The 9,139-nt window shown below is 44.4% G+C and overlaps 1 non-coding gene across 1 annotated transcript; it reads right to left on the reverse strand.

The window, feature by feature from the left end:
- Positions 1–6,723: 6,723 nt before the first annotated feature.
- trnar-ucu lies at positions 6,724–6,815 on the reverse strand. Its single transcript is given in 2 exon segments — positions 6,724–6,759; positions 6,779–6,815. It is a non-coding gene; the product is annotated as a tRNA-Arg (tRNA).
- Between the last annotated feature and the right edge of the window lie 2,324 nt (positions 6,816–9,139).

A 9,139-nucleotide genomic window follows, 5' to 3' on the forward strand; every position in this document is an offset into this window, starting at 1 on the left:
ACCTCTGAGCCCTCTCACTTTGTGGACATGGTAGGATTACGACTTGCTCTTGTCCAGCTGGCTTAGGCTAGTCGTTCTCAATCCGGCTCCTGGAGAGAGCGTCTGTACTGCCCGGCTTTGTACGCATTCCCAGTGGTTACTTCAAGGAAGAGAGGAAAGAAGGATGCATTTTAAGAGTATTCGGACAGGGTCCAGCTATTTGTCCCAGCTCAGCAGTGAAACACCTGGGTTGAATTCACTACAAACCAAACGGAGGCAAACGGGCTGAAATGAGGCACCTAATAAGAAACACTCGTTTTCTTAGCAAAATATTTACTTACTGGGGCAAAGTATCATCAAAACTATGATCTCGTTAGAAATCTAAAATCACATTCCTAACTTAAAAACAATACTCTAATCATCTTTGATATTTCAGGAAGAAATCATGACATAAACCGTGTGTATACTGTTCAAGTTACAATATTTTCATTATAATATTTTTATACCATTTTTAATGACATCACAAAATAGACATTAGTTTTCCCCTCATCATTCCACACATTCGGATGTTTGGAATATTGATCCAGTGTTCACTTTTGGGCGTTTTTCAGCTGCAAAAAGTCTCTGTAATAAAGCCACATTCCAATCACCAATCTGCTGCATACAGTCCACGACCGGGCGTGAGTTGTCCCAAAACCCCCACATCAATCCCTCCTTCTACCAGGTACATCTGTGGGTGAAAGGGGTCTGGTAGAAGCTGATCCATTGTAAACCTGATTTTTGGATCCTCACAGGAGAGTCATGACATAGCTTGGATTGCGTCCTACCTGACAGGTCGCTCCTACCAGGTGGCGTGGCGAGAATCTGTCTCCTCACCACGCGCTCTCACCACTGGTGTCCCCCAGGGCTCTGTTCTAGGCCCTCTCCTATACTCGCTATACACCAAGTCACTTGGCTCTGTCATAACCTCACATGGTCTCTCCTATCATTGCTATGCAGACGACACACAATTAATCTTCTCCTTTCCCCCTTCTGATGACCAGGTGGTGAATTGCATCTCTGCATGTCTGGCAGACATATCAGTGTGGATGACGGATCACCACCTCAAGCTGAACCTCAGCAAGACGGAGCTGCTCTTCCTCCCGGGGAAGGACTGCCCGTTCCATGATCTCGCCATCACGGTTGACAACTCCACTGTGTCCAGAGCGCCAAGAACCTTGGCGTGATCCTGCGTGATCCTGGACAACACCCTGTCGTTCTCAACCAACATCAAGGCGGTGGCCCGTTCCTGTAGGTTCATGCTCTACAACATCCGCAGAGTACGACCCTGCCTCACACAGGAAGCGGCGCAGGTCCTAATCCAGGCACTTGTCATCTCCCGTCTGGATTACTGCAACTCGCTGTTGGCTGGGCTCCCTGCCTGTGCCATTAAACCCCTTCAACTCATGCAGAATGCCGCAGCCCGTCTGGTGTTCAACCTTCCCAAGTTCTCTCACGTCACCCCGCTCCTCCGTTCTCTCCACTGGCTTCCAGTTGAAGCTCGCATCCGCTACAAGACCATGGTGCTTGCCTACGGAGCTGTGAGGGGAACGGCACCTCAGTACCTCCAGGCTCTGATCAGGCCCTACACCCAAACAAGGGCACTGCGTTCATCCACCTCTGGCCTGCTCGCCTCCCTACCACTGAGGAAGTACAGCTCCCGCTCAGCCCAGTCAAAACTGTTCGCTGCTCTGGCCCCCCAATGGTGGAACAAACTCCCTCACGACGCCAGGACAGCGGAGTCAATCACCACCTTCCGGAGACACCTGAAACCCCACCTCTTTAAGGAATACCTAGGATAGGATAAGTAATCCCTCTCACCCCCTCCCCCTTTAAGATTTAGATGCACTATTGTAAAGTGACTGTTCCACTGGATGTCATAAGGTGAATGCACCAATTTGTAAGTCGCTCTGGATAAGAGCGTCTGCTAAATGACTTAAATGTAAATGTTAATCTGCTGTTTCCTCCTCTGTCATCTCTCCCTCCTCTCTCTGAAACCTTCCTTAGTCGCCTGGGGAGTTGCCTGGCCATCGTCTGCCCTAGTGGAGGCAGTACCAGGAAGAACTACTCCTTTAGCAACGACGAGTTGCGGCAGACCGACTGGGAGAACCAAAAGGCTGCGCCAGTTGTCGCGCCCCTCGACCCACTCTCGACCAGGCAGCACTAGTAGCTCCCGTAGGAGATCCAATGGAGGATGAGGGAGTCCCCCTGTCTGCCTCTACCACAGTGCCATCAATAGGCAGCGTGAGCAGCAGCACATCGAGAAGGAGAACCTGGTGTGTGTTCTTCTCTTTTTGTGTGTTTAACTTATCTTTTGTCATTGGGTGTTTGGCTTTATTGTTTCATCGTTACATTGCGTTTATTGGGATTTTTGTTTATTTCAAGCTCAAATGAGTCAAGACTTGCTTCAAAGTGGAAATACAGTGTTGTGAAAAAAGTATTTGCCCCTTTTATGATTTTCTCTATTTTTGCAGCTAAAGATGGCACAACCAGTTTTTGAGTGTAAGGGGGCAATTACTTTTTCACACAGGGACATTGGCTGTTGTGTAACTTTGTTTATGAAATTAATGAAATAGGTATGTAATTGTTGTGTTATTTGTTCACTCAAGTTCCCTTTATCGAATATTAGGTTTTGGTTGAAGATCTGATAACATTCCGTATTAATGTGGGCAAATACTTTTTCACAGTACTGCAGCTTGAAAAAGTTACCCTTTACTGCCTAGAACTCTTCCATGTTATATACAGACTAAAAGTTATAATTTCCTTAATTGAGGCCTTGCTGGCTAAACCCACAGTCCCAGACAATCCTCCAAAGGTCAATATTTATGTAAATTTTCAGGAAAACATATGTAATGGACATTTCGGTTCCATTTTCACACAAACTGCTGTCTGCAGACACACTTTTAGTCCAAAACCTATAATCATCTACCTGTGAGGCAGTGGAGGCTCATCAGAGGAGGAAGGGGAGGACCATCCTCCTCATTGAATTTCATAAAAATAAAATTTGTAAAACTTTTAAAAAGTTCTCCTTTTTAGATTAAACTACACTAAATATAATCACGTCACAAAATAATTGATTAAAACACACACATGGTGTAGCTGACATGTTGTCCACCCAATCAAAGGATCAGAGAATGAATCTAGTTCTGAAAGTATAAGCTACAGCTAGCTAGCGCTGCAGTGCATAAAATGTGGTGAGTAGTTGACTCAAAGAGAGAGAAAGACAATAGTTGAACAGTTTTGAACAAATACATTTCTTCCAAACTGAAGGAAAAGCATGAGAGAAATATACAGTGCATTTGGAAAGTATTCAGACCCCTTCACTTTTTCCACATTTTGTTACGTTACCGCCTTATTCTAAAATGTATTAAATGATTGTTTCCCCCTCATCAATCTTCCCACAATCCCCCATAATGACAAGGCGAAAACTGGTTTTGGAAAATTTTAGCAAATTACAAATTAAAAAACGGATACATTTGATGAAACCAAGATTGAACTTTTTGACCTGAATGCCAAGTGTCACGTCTGGAGGAAACCGGGCACCATCTACACAATAAAGAATGGTGGTGTCAGCATCATGCTGTGGAGATGTTTTTCAGCAGCACAGATTGGGAGACTAGTCAGAATCGAGGCAAAGATGAACGGAGCAAAGGACAGAGAGATCCTTGATGAAAACCGAGCTCCAGAGCACTCAGGACCTCAGACTGGGGCGAAGGTTCGCCTTCCAACAGGACAATGAACCTAAGCACACAGCCAAGACAATACAGGAGTGGCTTCGGGACAAGTCTTTGAATGTCCTTGAGTGGCCCAGCCAGAGCCCGGACTTGAACCCGATCTAACATCTTTGGAGAGACCTGAAAATAGCTGTGCAGCAACGCTCCCCATCCAATCTTACAGACCTTGAAAGGAAATTATTCTCTGCAGAGAATAATGGGAGAAACTCCCCAAATACGGATGTTATTTTATGTTTTATTTATTTAACTAGGCAAGTCAATTAAGAACAAATTCTTATTTACAATGACGGCCTACCCCGGCCTAAACAGGACAACGCTTGGCCAATTGTGCCCCGCCCAATGGGACTCCCAATCACAGACAGATGTGATACAGCCTGGATTCAAACCAGGGACTGTAGTGATGCATTTTGCACGGCGATGCAGTGCCTTAGACCGCTGTGCCACTCAGGAGGCCTAAAGTGCCAAGCTTGTAGTGTCATACCCAAGAAGACACGAGGCTGTAATCGCTTCCGAAGGTGCTTCAACAAAGTACTGATTAAAGGGACTGAATACTGATGTACATGTGATATTTCAGTTTTTTATTTGTAATAAATTTGCTAAAATTTGTAAAAACCTGTTTTTGCTTGTCATTATGGGGTATTGTGTGTAGATTGATGAGGGACTAAAATGATTTGATCAATTTTAGAATAAGGCTGTAACCTAACAAAATGTGGAAAAAGTCAAGGGGTCTCCATACTTTCCGAAGGCACTGAATGTTATATTTAGCTCACACAAATATAAGTGTGTTATTAGATCGTTGAGAAATATCAAATCAAATCAAATCAAAATTTTATTTGTCACATACACATGGTTAGCAGATGTTAATGCGAGTGTAGCGAAATGCTTGTGCTTCTAGTTCCGACAATGCAGTGATAACCAACAAGTAATCTAACTAACAATTCCAAAACTACTGTCTTATACACAGTGTAAGGGGATAAGGAACATGTACATAAGGATATATGAATGAGTGATGGTACAGAGCAGCATACAGTAGATGGTATCGAGTACAGTATATACATATGAGATGAGTGTGTAGACAAAGTAAACAAAGTGGCATAGTTAAAGTGGCTAGTGATACATGTGTTACATAAGGATGCAGTCGATGATGTAGAGTACAGTATATACATATGCATATGAGATTAATAATGTAGGGTAAGTAACATTATATAAGGTAGCATTGTTTAAAGTGGCTAGTGATATATTTACATCATTTCCCATCAATTCCCATTATTAAAATGGCTGGAGTTGGGTCAGTGTCAATGACAGTGTGTTGGCAGCAGCCACTCAGTGTTAGTGGTGGCTGTTTAACAGTCTGATGGCCTTGAGATAGAAGCTGTTTTTCAGTCTCTCGGTCCCAGCTTTGATGCACCTGTACTGACCTCACCTTCTGGATGATAGCGGGGTGAACAGGCAGTGGTTCGGGTGGTTGATGTCCTTGATGATCTTTATGGCCTTCCTGTAACAACGGGTGGTGTAGGTGTCCTGGAGGGCAGGTAGTTTGCCCCCGGTGATGCGTTGTGCAGTCCTCACTACCCTCTGGAGAGCCTTACGGTTGAGGGCGGAGCAGTTGCCGTACCAGGCGGTGATACAGCCCGCCAGGATGCTCTCGATTGTGCATCTGTAGAAGTTTGTGAGTGCTTTTGGTGACAAGCCGAATTTCTTCAGCCTCCTGAGGTTGAATAGGCGCTGCTGCGCTTTCTTCACGACGCTGTCAGTGTGAGTGGACCAATTCAGTTTGTCTGTGATGTGTATGCCGAGGAACTTAAAACTAGCTACCCTCTCCACTACTGTTCCATCGATGTGGATAGGGGGTGTTCCCACTGCTGTTTCCTGAAGTCCACAATCATCTCCTTAGTTTTGTTGACGTTGAGTGTGAGGTTATTTTCCTGACACCACACTCCGAGGGCCCTCACCTCCTCCCTGTAGGCCGTCTCGTCGTTGTTGGTAATCAAGCCTACCACTGTTGTGTCGTCCGCAAACTTGATGATTGAGTTGGAGGCGTGCGTGGCCACGCAGTCGTGGGTGAACAGGGAGTACAGGAGAGGGCTCAGAACGCACCCTTGTGGGGCCCCCGTGTTGAGGATCAGCGGGGAGGAGATGTTGTTGCCTACCCTCACCACCTGGGGGCGGCCCGTCAGGAAGTCCAGTACCCAGTTGCACAGGGCGGGGTCGAGACCCAGGGTCTCGAGCTTGATGACGAGCTTGGAGGGTACTATGGTGTTGAATGCCGAGCTGTAGTCGATGAACAGCATTCTCACATAGGTATTTCTCTTGTCCAGGTGGGTTAGGGCAGTGTGCAGTGTGGTTGAGATTGCATCGTCTGTGGACCTATTTGGGCGGTAAGCAAATTGGAGTGGGTCTAGGGTGTCAGGTAGGGTGGAGGTGATATGGTCCTTGACTAGTCTCTCAAAGCACTTCATGATGACGGAAGTGAGTGCTACGGGGCGGTAGTCGTTTAGCTCAGTTACCTTAGCTTTCTTGGGAACAGGAACAATGGTGGCCCTCTTGAAGCATGTGGGAACAGCAGACTGGTATAGGGATTGATTGAATATGTCCGTAAACACACCGGCCAGCTGGTCTGCGCATGCTCTGAGGGCGCGACTGGGGATGCCGTCTGGGCCTGCAGCCTTGCGAGGGTTAACACGTTTAAATGTCTTACTCACCTCGGCTGCAGTGAAGGAGAGACCGCATGTTTCCGTTGCAGGCCGTGTCAGTGGCACTGTATTGTCCTCAAAGCGGGCAAAAAAGTTATTATATATGTATTTAGCCAGATATACATATCAGAATTTAGCCTTACTCAAGTCTCTTTCTAAATGTTATACTATACTTTTAACAACAAAAATTTGTCAAAAGAGTAACTAAGATAATTTTGTCTTCCAGTATGATATTTTCCTTTGTACATTTTCCTGTAACACCATTTTTTTCAAAATTCCGACTCTGGTGGGACTCGAACCCACAACCTTTGAATTACCTCACATTCACAAGCCTAGAAGTCCAATGCGCTATCCATTGCGCCACAGAGCCACCTGTTGCACATGTGTGAAACTGAATCTTTTGAAGTGTGTGTGTGCGTGTGTGTGTGTGTGTGTGTGTGTGTGTGTGTGTGTGTGTGTGTGTGTGTGTGTGTGTGTGTGTGTGTGTGTGTGTGTGTGTGTGTGTGTGTGTGTGTGTGTGTGTGTGTGTGTGTGTGTGTGTGTGTGTGTGTGTGTGTGTGTGTGTGTGTGTGTGTGTGTGTGTGTGTGTGTGTGTGCGCTTAAGGATCGAGTGCCTATTCAAGGAGAATTGCAGGGGGTGTGTCTGAGAGCACAGGCCGGTCAGTGAAAGCAGACACGGTGTTGGCCACAGAGAGACAGTAGCAGGTGCAGTGGACACGACAGTGGTGGCAGCTCAGATTAACATTATTTAAAGTTCAAGGCCAACCCCAACCTCTACTCCAACTCCGGCACTTTGAGAGATAATGGTTTTAACCACTGTAAATGTTTAATGTAATGGTTGTATGGCACAGATTACTATATTTAAAATAGGTCCCACCTATTCCTTCCTAGCACTCATACAATTTTGGGGTTGGATCTTCTTAAACTGGTTGAGCGCCTAATCTACTGCTCTCCAAAATATATTTCAAGTATGGAAATATTAAACACAATTAGGCACAGAGATAAAGGCATTCCATCAAAATAATCATGGCTGAGGTAGTCACCGGTGTTAACAGTTGATGTTAATCTTTAGTAACACAGACCCCAAAGCAAATCAGGGTGAGGAAAATAGGTTTATTCGAAGAGGACAAATCATATGGGGAGGTAACGTAACTAACTCACTTTTGTACATCTTCCAGATCAACTGTAATATCAATACCATTGTAAAGCACAATTTCTCCCCTTTCCAACAAAATTAATGACGAGACCTTCATGATACCCATCTCTACATGATTCAAGAAGACAATGAGCTCCGTCGGGTCTTTTTAAAAGTGGTGGGTGGGGAAGCGAAACCTATTGCGTGATAGTGAGAAGGCTTTTTTTCACTCGATCTGTCCAATTTATCACCTTATTGCCTCTAAAATGTAAATAAAACACTAAAGGGTTTGTATAATGTGTCATTACATACCTATTTGAAGGTTTGTGTCGAATTTGAATCGGGTTTTAAGGCGGAGTTAAAGTGATCTTCAGAAGTTAACATCGGCTTTTGAGAGTCATGATAGGTTGCAGTGATGACGCAAAAAATTACTAGGTACCCCCCTTAACCTGTCACTGTCCCTTTCTTGTTTTTAAACGGTAAGAGAAGTGCTACACCTGGTGGAGAGCGGCTGTAAGACGGAATTAGTTGCTTTATGGGTGCTGTACGTTATGCCATGGCACGTCACGATGTAATGTACAGCGTCAGAGGGGTCAGTTTTTTCAACTTTTCTCCAATACTATAGAGCCATTACCATGTCAATCAACGCAATAATAGAAACGTAGTTCACACCCCAGATTTTGATGTCAACACAGTCGCTACAGTCCCAGTAGTTTTCTTTGCAGCCTCGTTTGAATGTCACGGTTGCGCACATTTGTATGGAATGGGGTTAGCTTACGTTAGATGGTCATTCTCCTCTGTCCTCAGTGATGCTCTCCCAGTGATTCTCTCCTGTGATTATCTCCCCAGAACAAAGGTACAGGATCTAGTTTTATAACCCAGCCCTAGCCTGTGGTTGACCAATTAGAATTCCTTGCAGTACAGCTGGGCCAATGGCCAAATAACAAGTATCCTATTTCAGGCTCACTGTATAGACAAATTCCTCCCAAGTGAAAACCTATCTTGTAAACTTCACGTAGGGTGACGTGTCGATGCAGAAAGAGGCATCATTACAATTGCACTGTTCGATACCCCCATATGGATGTGGGATAATTGATGGATTTTAAATTAATCTCAAGTATTGGGAACAGCATAGTCTCTCTTGACTCTAGCACTGCTTTTAAATTGATAGTGAAACTATTTTACATTTTTAGATACAGTGCATTCAGAAAGTATTAATACCCCTTGACTTATTCCACATTTTGTTGTGTTACAGTTTGAATTCAAAATGTATTAAATTGTTGTTGTTTTTCTCACCCATCTACGCACAATACCCCATAATGACAAAGTGAAAACATGTTTTAAATTATTTTGCTAATTTATTGAAATTGAAATACAAAAATATCTCATTGGCATAATTATTCACAACCCTGGGTCTTTCAGGTATCTTGAGACCTTTGCACACCTGGATTGTACAATATTCGCCCAAATTCAGGAGATTTAAGTCAAAACTGTAATTCGGCCACTCAGGAACATACAGTCAGGTCCATAAATAATTGGACAGTGACCAAGTTATTATT

The sequence above is a fragment of the Oncorhynchus gorbuscha genome, linkage group LG17 (assembly GCF_021184085.1).
Source record: "Oncorhynchus gorbuscha isolate QuinsamMale2020 ecotype Even-year linkage group LG17, OgorEven_v1.0, whole genome shotgun sequence".
NCBI classification, from domain to species: Eukaryota; Metazoa; Chordata; class Actinopteri; order Salmoniformes; family Salmonidae; genus Oncorhynchus; species Oncorhynchus gorbuscha.